We start from the raw sequence: 21,060 nt of genomic DNA, 5'->3' as shown, positions 1-21,060 counted from the left end.
TCGTGGAGGGTGAACGGAGTAAAAAAAAAGAGTTAAAGCACTGTAATTCTATTGCATCAGCTCTTACTTTTTATAGTGGCATTCGATATGATATAATTGCTATGTCAGCCGCTGGAATTATACCTTTATTTTATAATAATAATTTTTTATTTACATATGAATTATTACAGATTGATTCATATTACTTACAACCAAACTTAAATAAAAACGTTTTCTCATTTACGAGTAGATTTGAATACATAGTGTGTCATTCGTACCAAATCGCGGTTAAAAAAACATACACACTTGTATAACACCTTAAAGTGACCCTGGAGTTAAAAATCGATTCAAGTTTAAAGGCAGCTAAGGCATAAGGCAATTTTCGAAAGTGCGCTTTTTTAATTATTTATTTACACATTACACCAATAGATTGCTAAAAAAACATAGACCAAATTCCGACTAAAGCAAATACTGGAATCAAACTTCCTATCTCAAAAAAGCAGGCATATAAAGGAAAATTTCGAATGCAGAATAACACTTGCCTTAAATACAAAAAGCAAATAAATTAGTATAAGTTAATCAGAGAATATTGGTATTTCAATAAAGATTACGTTAGCAAATTGTTGACAAACACTCTTGTCAACAATGAACAGAAGTAGCATGTGAAATACGTTCTATATATTTTTATATTTTATGACACATGTTACGTAATGATAAAAATAAAAAAAATCTCCGCTTAGAAACATTCGTTCATATTTTTGATAACGAAATATACAGAAAAAAATCTAGTAGGTAAAAATTACTTCTAATTGAAATGACACAGAAGTTTTCGAAACGAAACGTTGCTCAAGTGATACCACAATATGATATGAAATGTTATAATATAGCTTTACTAATGAGTGCTTTTACAATCCAAAGGTAAAATCTAATAGTTTATACTATCAAAATAAGTTTCTTTCTTAGATCAAAAGAAATTAATAACCCTTTGCTCGTGTAGGAGTTATGTAAAAGCACCTCAACATGCCACATATTTGACCTCGGCTTGAATAACAGAAATGCCAGATCTCCGCCTTCTCAAAAATGACTACTATCTTTAACTGATACTCTTGCATGCATTTTGTTTTACATGAAATTGATTAAAATTTTAAAATGGATCGCGTGAATTATGCATGAACTTGCATATTAAAAATGTGACTGCTTTTTTAGACTATAAATTTTAATTATATAATACTATGCACGCTTAATCAAAATACCGCCTGGAGATTTCGATTTCATTTGCACCATTAAAACTAGTACACCTGATTTCCTTATTTTAATTCTTCATTTAAACTTATCTAAATATGGTTTCAGTGAATTTTTGATATTTTATTTTACACAATTTTGAAATACGAGGGTAGTCAGTAAATAGGTTACAATCTGCTTTACGGTAACAAGAAATAAGCAGAGGAAGATAGATGCCTTACCAGGTAACAATACGCTTATAATTCGCATTAAACAAACCATATTTCGTTCATGAATTGCAGGTCCAAAGGAGTTCTTTGGTCACGGCTTGTGAAAACCATGTTAAAGAACGTGTATTAGAGAAGAAAGAGGAAAATGCTTGTTCTGCTAGTCCACATTTAGCAAAGTCCTTTGAAAACAGATCTAGAATCTTCAGAAGGCGTACATTCTAGAGCCCAGCAAGGACGAGTGTATGGTATTGCGAAGTAGCTGAGCAGCTAAGCCGTAAGCATCCAGGTCTACTCACAGACAGTACTTTTTTCCATCACGACAGTGAGAGATTTCGTGTAACACGGTAAACGCAGATGACCCTCGTAGAATTTGGTCGGCAGTTCAAGCATTCTCGTACAGCGCAACGGATAAGAGAGTCTTAGTGTGGAAGGGGTTTATGTGAAAATTAAAACCACTGCTGCATAAGTTCTTCTTATAGTTTATTTCCGTTGCCGTTGTTAACCTTATTGACTGATTACTATAAGTATTTTACCCTGCTGAGTACTAGAATAACAGTACCGATGTCAAAGATATACATCTAACACATAACTGTAGAATAAACATAATCTTAAAAGTAATTAAATATTTCCATTATGCGTAATTTCCAAATTATAAAATAAATAAAATGCTTTCTTCTAATTAATATTGCATTATCTTAAAATGTTTAATTACATCTGTTTATAAAATTAACCAAAACGTCCGGCTAATTTGAGTTAAATTCTAAATATGTATGAATGCATGGTATAGAAATTACCATGCATTATTACATCTTATTATGCATGATATAGAAATGCATAATAATATTTTTGCTGCGTTAAGCCAGGAATTTGAGATATTAACTTTTCGGAGAACGAATATATGTATGTACATATATACTATATAACGCATAACGACTTTTATTTTGAATTACATTTTATGCTCATAAGCATCTAACAACTGAAAAACTGAATGAAAAACACGCAAACATATAATAACTAAAATTCGTTATAAATGATTTATTATATATAACACATATTTAATCTACAACAGCTTTATTTAAACAATAATGTAATAATAATATAATCATATAATAATATAATTTTGCAAGAATTAAACCCACTTGCAAAATCACTACTCAAATACATGTAACATTAGAATTTGCTTCTTATTTTTTATTATTCTTTAGTAGCAGTTTATTTACATTTGTTCACTTAAAAATCTTAAGTTAGTTAACTTACATTTTGAAATGAAGTTTATGTATACATGCTTCTGCTGACGCGCAAAAAATATTATCAAAATTTATACTTTGTCCTTAGATCTGATAATAATAAAAAGGGAAAAAATATTTTGAGAAACAGATCATACCTTCAGTTTCAGCAAAACATAACTCCAGATATAAAAATTAAGTGTTACGGTACATACCTGAAATGAAAAAAAATTACATAAATAAAAAGCACACAAAATATAACGTTTAGTCAAACAAATGTCTGCATTTTTATTCATTCATTAAAATAAAATTATCTTAAATATATACGTACTTATGTGATGTTCAATGATTCTGGGATACAAGTCTAAATTATTATTATTATGATGATGCATGTATCACAAAATAATATACATTTATAAAATAAACATAGGATACATTTTTATAAAACTCAGGATTTTATTAATTATTCATCTGAACAAGTTAAGTTAGTTATACGAATTTACAACATCCGAAATGTGGAATAGCTATACGAGAAATTCTAACTTTTACAGTAAATGCTAAAAGGGTCTCCCTCTTTTTGAAGGCATAGTTAAATAAGAAAATGTTGCTAGTCTTTCCTTAAAGCATTGCCTTATCAGTGTTATATATTTCGTTGTTAATGTTACGCTTTAAACATTTATTCATTGCCTTTGGACGTAAGATTTTAATATCATAAAGCAGGGGTCTACAACTAGTGGGGATTTTTCCCATGGGGGGAATTTAACAATTTCAGAGGGTCGGTCAGCCTTTTATTTACCTATTCAGTTTTTAGTTTTAGTTTATTATTATAAAAAACAACTTTTATTGAATGTGTTATATTTATCAACATTTTCTATAATGTTTTTCTGTTTAATTTATGAAACCCATTTAAAAATAATCTACATTTAAACAAATGTATATGCTTTTCCGAGTTTTCGGAAGAGGGAGGGATGACAATCTACGAATGAAAAGAGGTGCATAGGGGTGAAAGAGGTGCATAGGGCGGAAAGGATTGAGAATCACTGTCCTGTATGTAGCTATTACTGTCCTGAACCATTGCATAGCTTGGAGTTTAAGCAGAATGTTACCAACAAAAGTCATTGATCGAATTGTAGTACTGCATATGAATGAAAGACTATAAATATGATTCATGAAATGGTAAACGGGGTTGCCATTTGATGTACCATAAGATCTTTAATATACTTTCTGTATTTAAATGTCATGTATCAAATGAATAACCGTTAAATTTTAAGTGTGAAAGTAGTTTATATCTTTATTGTATTTTTTTAATTATACCGGATAAATTCAATTTATAATTGCATCTAACTCATTTTTAACTGATGGTTTTCTTTAATATTTGTATTATTATTGTGATCAATAAATCATACTTCTAATATCTTGCACTATATATAAAGCACACAGTAATCGTTATCGCTCACCTTCCAGCAAGTTTTATTTCTGATATAATTATAATTATTCTTATCTTTGAAATTCAAATGTCTGGATATGCAGTATAATCATAACAATGAAATATAGACATTAAATGCATTATGAATCTGTAATTAAATTACATACATATTAAAAGTGTTTATTTAACATGCACGGCAGGAAAATTTTCAACGCGCATTGAGTAGTAGCAAAAAATGTAAGTTTGGGTAATTATTTTTTAATTTTGAATATTTATGATAGCTTTGAATGGTCTGCTAAAAAGCTCATTAACGAGTAAATCTTATCCATGGATAACATCGGGGAAAAACTTTATATAAATGCTATGACAGACATTAAATTAACTGAACTTAATTTTTTAATAAAGATGATGTAAGAACTCTTCGGTGCATAAAATGAACCACCGTATATAAAAAGCAGCCTTAATTTTTAACTCTAACTTAAAAAAAAAAGTTCTCTAGGATGAGCCACGGACAGCCTGTCGGCCATCTACAGTGTTAGGTTTGTTGTGGATGTGTCATAGTATTTAAAATTAAAACAGTAACTACAGCATAGAGATAAAAGTTTTATTATCGGTCAAAAGGAGCAGGTTTCTATGTTTACTTGCAGTTTAAAATGTGCGCCATGCCTAAAAGAATTGCCCAACAGCTTCCTTCAAACAGCCTGTAGCCATAACCTAACTTGTATAACACTATGTAACGTTCGTTGGATAAGTAAAGGATAAAGCTTATTTAGCCCTCTGAGCACTAAAAAGCTATTTAGTAAATAAACCTCTGAGAGCGCTAAACTTTGACTGAGCAGAAAGTCAAATTTCCTGTGAGGGAAATCGAAAATAGTACGTAACATTCACCCAACAACAATGGATTTTCTACTTAATCGTTAAATAACGCCCTACTATGTTCGCCCACTGCTGTGCGCATGTTTGTATGTACTTATTTCTAATGATTAGCGTGTATAAGTTAATCACTTATGAGCTAGCCACTGAAACCATGAGAAACCATGTCAGTGGTTAGAGTCTCGACAGAACACGGTTCATATTCCATGCTTACTCTTTCTAGAAACTTGATAGACTCTACATAATGTGCTCTTAATACGAATAAACGATTATTCTATATACAAAGGTCTATCAGGGCATTAAAATGTTGTTTGTAAATCACGTTAAGAATGTAAATGCTAATAAATATTGTCCATTAGATACATTATTTAATACCATGAACATCATTAGTTAAAAACATTTTATTTGACATTAATATCACTTATTAAAATATGTGCCGTTTCTACATGGTTGCAATTGTTTTATATTGTTATGCAATGTATGATTAACTTATGTCTGTAAAAGTAATTTTAGCTTATTACTTGATATGCGCATCAGTTTACTTAACACTTTCATTCAGTATGTTACACTGAAAAGGAAAACAATAGTTATATTCTGAGATATATAGCATTTCATACCCAGTTTATTGTAACTGCTTGGCGAAATGACAATTTAAAAGTGAACGATTAATATTGCAGCAAAGCAAAAAGAATTCTGAAGACTGTAGAATATACTATTTTTAACATCGCAGCAAAATAGACAGAATGTTAGAATATTTAAAAAATCTGTTTTCTACTTCAATAAAAAAACATTTTCTTTTCTTAGAATATTTTACCGGAGATACAGCTAAAAACATCAAACTACTTTGAAATATTAAAATAATCCCTAAAACGAGATCCATAAATGTAATTCTTATTGGATAAATTTTATGATTTATTCTGGTGCCTAGATTACGAAAGGTTTCAAAATAAAAACGCAATTTTCTCATCTTTTCCCAAACCATAAACTTAAGTCACGAAAGGCCATCAATCATCTTGTAGGACTCTAAGCGGTATCGCGTTTATTGTATGATTACGAAGCATCGCTGGAATTTATTCGTTGAGCATTTGTTTTATTGGTTTCTTATATAGAAGTTACTCAAAGTTAGGATTTTATTTGAAAATGAAAAGGAAAGATTTGCGTACTCATAAGTTTATCGCGCATAAAATTGAAAAATTACATGTGTTAATATAGAATAAACTCAGACTTGAGTTCAAACTAAATAAAAATAAAATAGCGAAAGGAACAGAGGAAGTAGTTGCTTAAAAATTACCAGATAGCATATTTTTCTTTGGAGTTACTGTACAAGAATTATTCATACAATACCTTTAACGTGACATTTGATCCGCGGTAAAAGCATTTATTACAGCAAAATTTTATTATACTACGATTCTTATGTCTGTGGTTGTAGTTATATTCATAATTGCTTTTATTTGTTTATATTTTGTACGTATTTTCATTTTTGTATTGTGATATGCTTATTTGCATTTATTTTTATTTTATGATTTTATTCGTTTATTATTTGTTTTTTACATTATTTTTTGAAGTTTTTCATTTGTCGAAGCTGCTATATTTTTATGGCTTTATTCAAATCTTAATTTGCATTATTGGTAGCTTTATAAAATGCAGGGATATTACGAGCATACCTCAGATATACAAATAATAATAGATATAGATTATAAAAGTGTACCGGCAGCAGACTTTATTAATACTTATGCCGTTAATATATATCACAGGGTCTCGGCGCAGTCGTTATTGGCCCCTCGTGGTGAATGAAATTTTAAAGGGAAAATGATGATCAAGAGGTCGATAAGGGATCCATTCGTGGATATGCACCGCAAACTGATCAACATAATGAAGTTCCATTTATTATAAAATAATATCGTTTATAAAAATGGATAATTAATTGCGTACTTATATAAAGCTATATCATGTGGTAAGGAAAAAAATCGTGTAAAATGAGTATTAAAAAAACTGAGTAAAAAAAAATTATATTACGCCCAGGGGCGTTTTTTAAAGTTTTGTGTGTTAACTTTATTTATCAAATATCATATTATCAAAATTCAGTTCAACGGCAGTATCAAAAACTATTTAAAACAGCATGTCTTTAGAATTTAGGATGCACAGTCCCGTCCCGCGTGTTCGAAATAAAACTTTTCCCCCCAGTATAGTGCTGCCATTGCTCGCTTTGAAAATCAAAAATTCTTTAATGTTTGTCAAAATATGAAATAGATAATAGACCAAATTCCAAAATTGGACTTCCAGATGGCCATATTCGAATGGAGGACTACGCTATTAAAGTTTGATATCTCTAGGTACTGCTGTTTTTTCATAGTGCAAGAAACATACATACATTCATGCAGATTCTTCATTATTTAATTTCTTCAAATATAATGCAGGCCACTAATATTTGGTGGCAACAATTTGATAAGTGAACCGACATTTACAGTGAAACGACCCAAAATGCCAAAACGAAATTAATAACTCTGCTGGGCAAATTGCTCCTTTGGGCTAAAAATGCATAAAAATTATACAATATTTTTTGAAGTCAATAATAATTTTTAAAATACATAAACTTTTACGCCATAGGTTCAGTATACAAAATAAGAAAACGGGAGAACGCAAGAAAAAACGCAACCTAAAAGATGCGAAGAAGACAAAGCTCTTCAGAAAATATATTGTTACATACATGCCACTTGTAAAATTTAAAAGAAAATGTTAATATTCGCTTCCAGGATACGGAAAATTTGAAAGTGTCAACTTGGCTTTTGGAGCCGCTGAATCCATATGCTGTTTTTGATACTGTGATGCTAGAAGAATTTATTGCATCGAAGAAGGATCTTCAAGCATAATGTTATTCAAAGCATATGGATATGTTAAGGTTTGGAATTTAGAGTCAACTCAGAGAAATATCTCAGTATACCTAACCAACATTATTCACTTTTCCCTCATCTTACCTAGTGGAAGCAGACTTTAGTCAAGTCAATAACTTACTAAATAAAATAAATTTGAATATTTTTGAGCGAAGGTATTCAGAATTAAGTAAAGCAGTTTTATGCCAAATATTAGAACATTTGCATCAGAACATCAAGCATAGCCATCAGATTAACTGAAATCGAACTTTTGCACAATTAGAATTATCCCTTTTTTCCTGAAAAATTTGTAACAAAGATAACGAAAAAAAGAATAATACAAAAAATAATAACACGCAAATCTAATAAACTATTTATTTTCGAAACTTATATTAATATTCTTAGTTTAACTGTTATCTTTGTGTTACTTATGCACAGTTATTTTCATTATGATATGCTGAACAATTTAGAGAAAATTTAAAGGGAAGAAAATCATTCCCCTTCCTTTAAAAGGGGTTGATATAATGCAAAGTTTGGGATCCCTCGTATATATTTAGCATACACACAGTGCCTTTTTTCGGCACTTGGTAGCATGATAACTGAAATTTGAGAGTATGATAACTGTAATGTGCAGCAAGAAATCAAAATGCATGCCTTAGCTTTTTTTCTAGTAATCTGCATTTATAGCATTTAGATTAGCCTTCATCGCCTTTAAATTAAAACGCATTTTCTTCCCTTATTTTTTCGAAACTTCGAGTTACTACAATTTGTTCACTGTAAATCTTTGTCTGTAACTTTTTTCCCTGTCAAAACTACAGTCAAAAATATGTTGGGAAACTTTTAAAATTCCAGAGAAATTCCTTGCGTTTTTTCTGCATAATGAAAGCTAAGCAAAGAAATGTATACGCATCTTGAATATATTTCCTCACATTTTAGTATGAATTTATACAACTGGAGGAAGGATGACTATATCTTGCGAAAACAAGGTTTGAGCTTTTTTAACAGTAATTTCTCCGCTAACTCTATTTATTATAATAATTTTGAAAAAAAAAATATTTGGAAAGAGATTTGTCGTAGCTCAGAATTTTGCCAAAATTCGCTATACTGTTATTCTGAAATCGTTTCCACCTTTTTGAAATATAACTTTTCAATTTTTTCGCAGAACGTGTATTACTACAAGTCTTTTTATTGAGGATGATATTTTTAGTTCATGAGCTTAAAATTCACGCAAATAGGAAAGTGTATAAAATAATTTTCTTTTTGAATCATTTATACATAATTATTGCTTATTAGCATGTGGAGTCATTATTATTTTTTATTATTTGAAAGTAAGAAACGTGAAAAATGTGCAGTGCCCTCGAACACGGGACCGCACTGGACCTCTCGAGTCACTGGACCGCAGAGTACGCTTCCAATTATACAACGAAAGCATGCGGAAAGGAGGGAAAATACCTTATACACTCTCCCTTTTAAAGGGTAACTGGGGATGAGGAGACCCAGTCGCCAAACCTCGGTGTTGACGAATTATCGTCCACCACCTCTTTACTTCGAACGCCACTGTAGAGCCATTTGGTTTTTTATCCTGTAGACGGGAAAAATAAGCAGTGCCCTTGCTGATACTCGAACCCTGGAACTCGCGAATACGCGTCGAGTATGCTTTCAGTTATACCACGAAAGCATGCGGAAAAGAGGCAAAAAGTTATTATAAGCATTCCCGGCAGATAGGCTTAACGATGAATAAAAGGTAGTTGGATAGGGTTTTAGTTATTTTCCGTACTTGATGCTTAAACACTCTCCATTCTTTCTAATACCATTCAAGAAATTATGTATTAAAGCAAATTACAATAAACTGAAGCTCTAATAATTTACGAAAATACGTAGTTAGCAAATACATCCATGTAATAGGTACAGCTTCCTTACGTCTTATATTTAGTTAGAAGAAGAAGCGACTGAACAATGTCAAGCAAATAATTTTTATGTTATTTAAACGATTCAAGGAACTCTTGCCTTGAGTAATGTTTATTAATGCGCAGTACTTGGAGCATTTCATGCAGAGCAAGTTTAACAAAAAATGTTAGAAAATACTGAATTGTTCCAGTTAAATAATCAATAATTTAGTTTTACTTAACTCATATCTATATGTCAAAATAAGTGTCAAAAATAACAGAAATGAGTGACTCGTACTGTGGAAAACGACGGCATCTAGAGCCACCGAATATTTAATACATGTAAACCCTCCACTGAAACACCACTGGGCACCTCCATGCCAGAAATTTGAATTTTGAATTTGTTTTTAATTTATTTCATATATTCTACAAATTTAAGGATTTTCTATTTAAGAAACGTAGCGATTTTAAGTGGCAACACTGTTTGAAATAAAACATATTCATCTCCAGGGCGCTAGACTGTTGCTAATCGGTAAAATGTAAGATATCTATCTTCCAATTTTAATCCACAAATTTGACTCTATAATAGCAATATGTTACCAATTCCTTAAATAGAATACTTACTATCTCCACGCTTCAGAGCGTTACCATTGAGTAAATCGTGAGATACTTTCAAAATTTTATCGTTCTGTTAATAAGCAGCGAACCAAGTGATTCAAAAGCAATAAATGCAGTGCTAAAAATATTTTTTCTACTTTTTAATCTGATTAATAAAACTAAAAATGCATTTAAATCAGGAGATGTCTGATTAGAAATACTAAATATTTTTATGAAATGACACTAGCTGAACACATTTAAAATCAGAATATTGTCTTTTTTAACTACAGAGAATTATAAACATATGCTGCTTTTAATATTTTGTGATCTTGCTCTAGACTTGTATGTGACGATGCTTAATAATAAAAGTAAAAAAAAATGTGTTAGTAGGAGTAAGTAGGAGTTAGTAGGAGTAAGTCCAAGAGCAGATTGGTAACCTGAGATGTTCAGTGACAAAACAATTAACAAACAAAAAAAGAAAAAAATACCTTTACAAATCGTCTGGTGCGACGTTAAAACTGTATCATTTCAGTTTTTGTGTTGTTGTTTAGTTATTCTGCATGTTTTTAAACTTTTCTAAAGCTACTTTCGAGAAATGTAAGTTACAAAAAAATTCTAAAAATGTCTTCATGCATATTTTAGTGAAAACTACGAAGTTTTCATATTAAAAAACTCTTTAATCTCTCAAATTTGTCTTCGTTTCAACAATAAATATATAACTTTTAACATTGTACAGATTATAATGCTGATGAATAAAGTTCAGATATTTTTTATGTAAATGAAATATTATCCTATTTGAACCAGCAGAACAAATTTTGGGCTCACGCCAGAGCGACAGAAGGGTGAAGCAAGTGAGGCTCTTGCCTGAGGTAAACAAATAGAACGGTCACCAGATTAGCTATGGAATTTTGGGAATTCATATTAAAAACGAAATGATGAAATATTCATATAAGAAATTATTTAAACTTTACGGAATATACCAAAAATTATGAAAAGATGTTATAAACGATCCACCTGAATTAAAAAGGAAGAATTAATATATACATTTATTCCGAAAAGTTTTAGGGTAGTGCATGCATTATTTTCTAGCATCAAAATTTGTTATTAGAAGTAGTATATTGGAGTTAATTTACATTAGTTGTAACAAGCTGTATAGACTAAACTTTCACAGAAGACATCCTATTGCCGCCCCGTCTCACATTAATTTTCACTGCTCTTACTTCGTCATAACAAGCTATCCAAAGTCCACTAACTGAGCATAGACGCCGACAGAATTGCCAACAGTTTTTTTTTAGGATGACGCATTAAGCCCAACGGAACAGCATCAGGAGACTTGGCGAGGATGTTTGAAAATGAAAGTACCTTATTATTAATTAGGTTTTGATCTATTTTTTGTGTAAAATTTCACCGTGAACAAACAACACGCATGTTTTGATGTTTCTCTTCTCGTATCCATATTTTGTTTGCCGGGGAACTGTATCATTTATGATTATTTCTGAAGCAGTCTCATATTGCTAGATGGACTACGAATCGGAACATTTGTTTGTCTTACTCTTTGCCGACAGAAATTTAATATGTAAGGTTAAATATAATAATAAAATAAGATTTTTAATTTCAAAGAAATGAACAAGTTTTAAATACGAATATTTTGTGGAAGATTTACGGCAAACAGTTCTGGCTAATTTTAATATAATTGATTTTTACACAACATAATACATGTAAAAATATATCTAGTTTTGTTTCTTTGATTCTGAAATTATGATATAAACATACATTTAAAAGATACCATTTTTAGTAAAGAAATTATTAAAAATATAGATTCGGAATGCCTAAAAGGCAGAGAAAGAGATACAAAGTAACGCGATGAACCATAGATTTAAAAATTACAACAAACATATGGAAATCAGTTAAACCAGATGGGGCAAACTTGTTCACGACTGAGAACAAAATATGAAGCATCATTGAATCTCATTAATTTTAAAACTATTCTTATATTACCAGTGTTAACACTTTAATTATAAAACTATACTTACGTTATTGTACAGATAGCATTGGTTTTAAAATGTTACTGTAAGCGTGTGATTGCGTTTTACGGAATTCCAACCTGCGATGGAAACATGCTTGAATAATTTTATAAAATCCAGATGGTTTTAGCAAGGAAATTATGTTCATTTTGCGTTACTGTTACAACCTATTTAGGACTATTAACATAAATGAAAAAGTGTTATTTGCCATTTAAGAACAAGGGTATTTTTTGCGCTTTTTAGAATTGTAAATCATTATTTATGTTTCACTTTTCAGAATATATAAAGTTATAATTAAATATTAATGTAAGAATTATTGTATTATAGTTTAAAATAGTTACTTTTAATATGCATAAAAGTGCGCATATATAATTAATTTGTGCTGTATACATAAATATATATACACCGTGTGCTCAGAAGTCCTTATGCAGACTTCATTTTTGAAACCATTGTTTGTAGTCATGTACTTCCAGTTACAAAAATGTTTTAAATAACGTAAACATTCATGTTTGGGCATTACTTAATTTAAAGAAAACCAATTTTATGAATTTTGTTATATGCAAATGTATATATATATATATATGTCAAATATAAAAACAATACGATGGCTTTGCTCTTTAATTTTACCAGCAGCCTTTAATTAATTTTCTGCAATTCAGGATCTTTTCCCTAGATCAGTATCTTCCAGAACATTCGCGCCTATTACACTGCTACTATAAATAACAAATGCGCGCAATTTTGCGTCAGAAGCTCTTCTCTCCTCCTGTGCTATGCATCTCGCTGCTGCTTGATTTATCTTTCCTTTGTTAAAAATAGTAATGACACATAAAGTTTAAATTCAGTCGTACTTGGTTTAAACTATTATTGAATATGTGACTTAGAGAATTTCATATGAAGTAAAGCATGATCTACGGTAGAAATTAAATTAAAGCTATGGAATAAACAAGTACCATTAAAAGCTAAATTATCTTGCTTCATCAATTGGATTTTGTCTTACCACTCTCAAAAACCATGTCTGAACTTTGATGCCAAGCTTCACCACGAGTGCTAAAATATCACTCACACACACACACACACACACACACACACACATATATATATATATATATATATATATTTGTTTTGAAAAGGGATAACTTATTCATAGCATATTCGAGAATTCGTGTTCTAGAAAACACTGGCAGGCTTTACTACTGGAATGTGTAAAATTTCACATTAATTTAAAACTGAAAACAAATTGTATTTTAATGAATTTTGAACGATTATCAGATTATGATTCTAAACTAATAAAATTTCATGAATATGTTAGTAAGGTGTGTCTAGACTTTGAAAAGTTATAAATTATTTGCGTGAAAATGCTTTGCTATTTCGTCCTCTAAGTAAGTTTTTATTCAAATTCGGTGAAAAAGACTAATTTTATTCTTTTACTTGACGTGCGTGACACTGAAGTTACCTTGTGTTGAGGAGAACTTCAAAAGTTTTGTGTTATTAATTAAAACACTTTGTGATAGTTCATAAACTAATTTTGAATACAGAAACGCAACGGTTTTCAGTGAAAGGGGGATTGTAATTGAGTCTGATGTATCCTCCTCTTGATAACGTTACATCAGATTTAATCGAGTTCCTCTTCTTTATTAATTTTTTCTGGTTTGGGTATATATTTTCAGGCGTTTATAATTTTTAGGTTTTTAATTTCACATTATTTAATTCTTATTTTGCATATTTATAGGATATTTTGAAATTTAATGGCACTGAATTTAACTTATTTGGGTCTTTGTGTAAAATAGGTTCTAAATTTCTTACTTTTTGTCTAAACTAATAAATTTTCAGCAGCATATTAAGAGAAAATACTTTGAATAGTTATGTGTTTAAATGAAAAAGTTTGTGATACTGTTATACATATATACAAGAGAGATGATATAGATATATATATAAGGAAGAGATATAAGATATATAAGAAAAATATGTAAATCAAAATTATAACTTAAACTAGCCCTTTAAATGTTCGTTTTAATTTTAGTATTCTCCCTTTCTGTTCTAAAAATAGCAATTGCTTATATTTTTTTTCTGCACAGTGTCATTTGTAGATTAATTCATATCATATGACGTTTACATAACGATGATGATTTAGCTAATCTGGAACTTAAAATTTCCAGAACCGAAACTTTTCTGTTAATACGTTGCAATATTGGATAATTCTGACCTTGCTTTCTGCACTTCGGCTTAGCTAGCCTGTTTCTTTTCTTCTTATTGCAAAGCTATCAACAATGCAAATGTTACGTTTTGGAACCAGAACGATTAGTGTACAATTTGTTTGTGGCCGCAAAATGTTTAATAAAAATAAAATGAATATTTAAAATCTAATGCATGCTTCAAAATCTGTCTGCGTCATTCCCAGATCACCTCATATATATATATACTAGAATAGTATTTATTATAATATTACTTAGTATTATATATATATACATAAACATGCACGAATACACTTTTGCACGGTTTTAGCTCAAGTTGTAATATACATTAAAAGACTTTTTGAAATATTCATGCTTCTTGTAAACTGCAAAATAAAATATTATACAAATTGAAGAGCGCATTCAAAGGTGTTGAAAACTGGTAGAATTTTATGTTTTTCAGCGTCAAATTAATAAGCTTCAAACATTAAGTTATTTAGAGAACGAACGATAATTTCAATATTTAGATGTTCTCAAGAAGATAATTATTGCAGATCGTCAATTACATAATAAATAAATGGCATGACTATCTATAATAAATTAATTAATTTTTCAGTTTGTTATTATAAAATTTGTTTCATTATATTTCTACTGACTTCAAAAGCTCCTGTAGACTATTCATTGTGTTTGACTATAAATGACACTATATTTATTATACTACTAAAAGTGCGAAATGCAATATGATTAAAATGACTTTTAAATAAGGAAAATTACCAGAATAGTTAGTTATAAAAGCGATAACATAGAATGATTTCGCATGTTTATTAATTTCTACAAAAAATAATTCACAATATTTGCTTGCCTTTTAAATTTCCCTTTATACAAGATTATTTAAATTTATACCCACATAAAACGCTTCAAATAGCAGGTTTTCATTAATCGTATCACTGAATAAGATAGAGAATACGTAACGAATCTTGATTAAACATCTCTAACATGCCCTAATAATAAACAAGTCTTAACAACGTTTGTCGATCAAACATCTGACCTTTGATAATATGCTTTCAAGTATGATTATAATTCCCCTACCGGCAGATTTTATAACGTTATTAATTGAGATGAAAAGTAGATCCGTGTTTCTCAAAATGCGTGGGTATTTTCGCATTATTCGGTACATTTTAGAAAATTCCTTTAAAATTATTGAGAGTTGACTTTTAAATTGTTGAGAGTTGAGACTTCACTATCTTCTTTCTTCACATTATTTTGAATTTCGGAAATGAAAATGACTTTTCATTGAGTCATATGCGTGATGTTTTTGTTAGTCTAAGAAAGGTTATATCTAAAGAAAGGTTAAGCAGTATAAAAATTTGCACTTTTAAATTGCTGATGTGGTGGTGGTGGTAGTGACTAATCTTGCTTGTCTGATATCACAGCGAGCCCACAAAATTCATCGTGGCAACGTAGCAAGATTGCGCCTATCACTTCTCATTCAATTAATTCAGTTCTCACTTTGTGGCAAAGCAAAAATTAATAAAAAATTAAAATATCTTCATAAAAAATTTTAAAATATGGAAAAAGATAAAACGCTATATACAGTTAGACCAATTTTTAAAAAAAAAATAAATTAAAATTAGAGCTTCTACGCAAAAACAAGCAATTCGCCCAGCGGGCAAGAAGGCAGATTTTTCAGTGCACAAAATTGAAAGTTTATTTTTGGTCCCACTCGGGAAGAGACAATGAAGGTGCAAAAACTGACTTAATTCACTATTCTGTGAAGTTTCAAATCTTAACAAATATGACTGTTCCATTAAGCTTAGCCGCACATAAAGAACTTTTAAATTGTTAATAATGCTACAACTATTGCATGCGGATTAAGTAAAGGCATAAAACGTTAACCAGAACATAGGAATAGTTGAATCCTAGCACAGCCTACCCTTGGCGCGCCCACTTATATGGCGCGTATCGACGTGTACATGACACAAGTCAAGCGAGTGTGCAATGCCAAGTTTGTGCACTTATGGGATTTTTTTAAAGTGAAATTAGGCCGATGTGTACATGGATATCGAGTTTGTGCAATTTTTTGACTAGTTATTTTCAAGTTGACGGGCGATTTTGAGAAACACGCGAGGCAGTGGGTAATTCTGCACTTTCCCAGTTTGTCGCCAAGAGTGTAGACTATCCTAGGATTTTACCCATAGGAATAATTCAATCATTTTTAAAGCAAAAAATGCACAATTTACCAACTTACGAATAAAAAAACCGAGTTTACCGAGACGAGTGAGCGTATATATATACTTGATAATAAGTTGGAGTGCCTCCTGCATAATTAGAAAGTGACACTCGAAGTGACTCTTGTAGAACGGCTGAAAATAATCTTATTTGCTGGACACGAACTAATTATCGAAAAATTATTTTTCATCACACATGATCATGGATGTAACACGCAGGACACAATAGAGTATCACATTTTTAATAACGGCGTAGTTAGCAGTACGAAAAAGCACAAGCAAAATTGAATAACGTCTAACTGAGAACACAGATGCAAACTAAATGCGCATTTATCCAATCTGGCAATCTGTGAAGGAAAAGGTTGATTTTGTTTTACGTTGGAAAGGTTATCAGTTCAAGAGTCCTGTCATTAGCATTGCGCAAGCCATGAAGATGGAATGATTTAGAAATGACACAATCCAAAGAAGTTAGTACGATTTTTAGAACAGACAGGCAGAATTAAAAGGGGATCGTTGTTTAAATTATAATTTTGATTCACAATTTTTTTATCTTACATATATAGTTCGGCTTCCTACAAAAAATGGAGAATTTCTGTTTTCACTGCAACTAATGGATTTGCCAGTCTTTATGCCTTACCAAAATTTCATAAAATCCTGTGAAATTTAGATTTAAAACCGATATTATTAGAAAATTCAAGAAGAATCTTGATAATACTATTTTTACAATTCTACTTAAAACTATTTGAAATGTAGTTTTTGAACAAGCTGACAAAACTTCTGCTGAGTTACTTACTACAACTTGAGAATTATTGAGGAAGTTAGAAATCTTAAAATTTATAATATTAACTGCTTTACGTTTAAAAATATATACACGTCTCTACCACTCAAAAAAAAATCTACGGAAGTCTTTTGGAGAAGACTCATTTTTCCCCTGAAATACTTAATATTGTGGATTTGAAAAAATGGAAAAAACTTCTACATTTCTCGCTTTAAAATACCTATATTAAACATTCAAAATTTCTTTACCTACAAACCAATTTCTCAGTTTAAATTCTTTCTAATAATTTACGTTTCTGGTGAGGAAATGGAAAGAAGAAGTGATAGTAAAGGCTGAAATTATTAATGACTGCGTCAATGCAAAATATAAGTACAAAAGTTTTGACTGCTATTTATTAAAATAAAAAAACTAAACCAATATATACATAGAGAGAGAGAGAGAAGTTTTCCGGTTTACAAATTTCGTTTCGGTTTACTTCAGCATTTTGTTTGAGGAAACGTCGCTTAAGAGTGTTTTATGACGTCGTTTTAAACCTTTCAGCATCTGCATTTATAAATATATACGTTTATTGACAAAAACACTGGTACCTGCAATTATTAGCGTAATCATGTTCGAGAAACTTATTCTCAGCTGCGTACAGTAACTACTAAGCTATCTCAAAATCTTACAAATGCCTGAAGCAGAAGCGTTGAATCTTTCCTAACTGATAAAATGAATTGATCCACGTCTGAATTGTGTAAATGAGTTGTTATCCATAAGCGCGTCTATTTCCTTCCTTAATCTCCAGATATTGTTCGTCATAAATACATTACGCAATTCCCCTGTATCGGAAATCACATTACATTATACTATATCGATGTTTCCCTCAGGTATAGAGGAATACTCTGAGCGCAATTCATTTCCATTGATGCTAAATTTTGGATTCAATTCAATATCTGTTCCAGTCCAGTCTTTGTATTACTACGAAGTGTAATGATTGCCTTAAACTGGCAATAAACTTTCAGTGTCAGCACAAATTAATTTAGCTCGGAGAAATAATCTGCTTCTTAGATTTTTTACTGGAATTTTGTTTGTCTGTATAGTATTAAACAAAACACATTCACTATTAATTACAGGAATGGAACTGTATACCGTGGGAGATGTATTACAATAATATGTATATTGCAATAAATATTTAATATCGACAATAATTTAGAAAACATTATTTTATTTTAATCAAGCAAAAAAGGAACCATAGTAGGATGTAAATTTTAAATGAAACTCTATCAATTTCGAGCGCGATCATACATTTTTCTCCAGAATTTTCATGTTGTTTCAAAATTCGGACAATTTGGCTTTCGGTTTTTGAAATCAACAGTAAATAAAGCGATATTATATATTTTTCGTATTTCAAAAACACAGATAGTTCATTAATTCTTATAATTCGTTTTAAACAATCGTCTCTTATTTAAAGAACGAACGGCCTGAATGTTTCAAAGAAAAGAGTTTTTCATAAACTCATTTTCCCTTCTGAGATCAGTTTGATTGGCATTATTTTAATAAGGAAGTAGATTTCATAGTTAATATCAAATAATATCAGACAGAAAGATAAAAAGCATCAAACCCTGAATAACTCATTGAAACTTGCATATGTGATATTGACTTCTTTATAAAACAAATACGTGATATTGATCTATATTACATGTATGTAGTGAGATTGCTTCAAATAATATAATTTTTGTAATATTTAATTCGCATACCAGTATTATTTGAACGAACCTAAAATGAAACAGCGCCCTCTTCTCTCTCGAAATACACTGACTTTTTTGGATCATTCTTTTTTTCCAGTGATGGGACACTTGCTCGAAAACAGAGCCAGATTTAGACTTTATACGGCCCTAAGCTATTTGAGTTATGGGGCTCTTTATAGTTGTCATAATATATTTTAATACTATTTATACTATATTTTAATTTTTTGGGGGGGTGGCGAACTCATTGCTCATTTAGCCATCTCATGGCGGTGCATGTTGCTCAGGATGCATCAGAGGATATGGACTGATACAGCAGTCGCGCGAAGACGCAGAGACACTTACGTAATCCAAGTGTTACCTGACTTTTGAACCCATACTTTTGGTTTCGGACTAGCAGTTAGCTTTCACCAACCACTATTAGTGCGTCCAGGGCTTGTTGAAATCAACAAGTTTGACTTTGTCAATTATTTACATTAAATGGTGATAAATTAATAACTTTTAATTGTTTTATTTAATTAAATTAGGGCATATCATAGAATATTAAATTAGAATGACGATATTTTTAAAAGAATATATTTTTTCGTTTTGCACTTTATGGTGAGAAAAATATTCATAAATATCGAAGATATAATAATTTTGTCTAATATCATATTAGCAAAAATTTCAATCAGCAGCTCTTACAAAATAGAATAAAACTGCTCTCTACTGCACTGCAACTGGTTTTAACCTACCAATGATGGAGTAGCTAAGTAGGTTAATGTGTCCTAGGTTCGCTTCTCGATGACTGTGCAGATAAGGAGGACTGGCGTATCCTTGTAATTCCTGCTCAGTAAGCTAAGAGCCTCTGCTTCTTAAATATCAATCCTAAGATTTGCTAATCCTAATTGATAAGATCATTTGTTTCCTAAATTGGAATCAGGTGCTCTTAGGAATTCCTCAGCACAGGAATTCTTTCTTACACTGATAATTTTTAAGTAAGCCGTATATGTAAGCTTAGCTATGTCTGAATATGTTGCGTTCACATGCATTTTTATACCTATATGTGATTCCAAAGAATACCACAGTATCTCGTGCAAGACGATTTGATTATATAAAGAAAAGGAAATTTTCACTTCAATGATCAGAATTTAAATTGTCTATAAATGTCAGGAAAGAGCTGCCGAAATAAAGCAAAACATTTAAAAAAGGTTTACAGGCAGCATAATGAAACGAAGCTATATTTTTCGTCAAAAAATACTGAATTCAGTTTCAGTTCTTTGACAGCTCAAAATAAACTCGCATTTAAAAATACTTTCCATGTTTCAGGATACAGATCCATAGCTAGTAAATTTAAATTTATTTGAGTGAAAGTTTAATATGTTTCACGTCTCCATTTTGTAGATTTATGTCAGAATAATAAGTATATATTTCCACTAGATCAGAAAATTTAAAAGGCGTTGATTATTAAAAGAAAATTCATAGCTTTACAAATTCGGCATATCATGATTTTCTCGATTATAAATTACTTTTTATTTTTAAAGAAAAGCAATTATCTACCAAATAGATATACTACCAAAAATCACTTAATTCGTATTTTTTACATTTATAAAACCTTATATTTTGTATCACCACATAATGTATAGATCATTTTATCATATTACAATATATAATACCAGAAATCATTCACTTTCTGTTTATAAAGGTTATTAAAAGTGAATTTAAAAGTGAAAAATTTATTAAAGTGAAATTAACTATTCTACCTCTTAATAAATTCACATTAATTGTGTTGATTGATAAAATGTTTATGAATAATTACTCACTAAGGAAATTTCTTTGTCCTTT

At 30.3% G+C, this 21,060-nt stretch overlaps 1 long non-coding RNA gene across 1 annotated transcript in view; it reads right to left on the bottom strand.

Annotated features, from left to right (window-relative positions):
• Positions 1 to 2,484: 2,484 nt before the first annotated feature.
• Positions 2,485 to 21,060, bottom strand: part of LOC146997149 (uncharacterized) — a 232,447-nt gene continuing 213,871 nt past the window's right edge. The window contains exon 2 of the long non-coding RNA XR_015041153.1: positions 2,485 to 2,871. This is a non-coding gene — a long non-coding RNA (uncharacterized LOC146997149). The remainder of the gene's footprint in view (positions 2,872 to 21,060) is intronic.

The sequence above is a fragment of the Stegodyphus dumicola genome, chromosome 5, assembly GCF_044657685.1.
Source record: "Stegodyphus dumicola isolate Sdum_Otavi_A_Nest chromosome 5, ASM4465768v1".
In the NCBI taxonomy this organism is placed as follows: Eukaryota; Metazoa; Arthropoda; class Arachnida; order Araneae; family Eresidae; genus Stegodyphus; species Stegodyphus dumicola.
The sequence above is the reverse complement of the archived record's forward strand: the minus strand, read 5'-3'. Positions and strand labels throughout refer to the sequence as shown.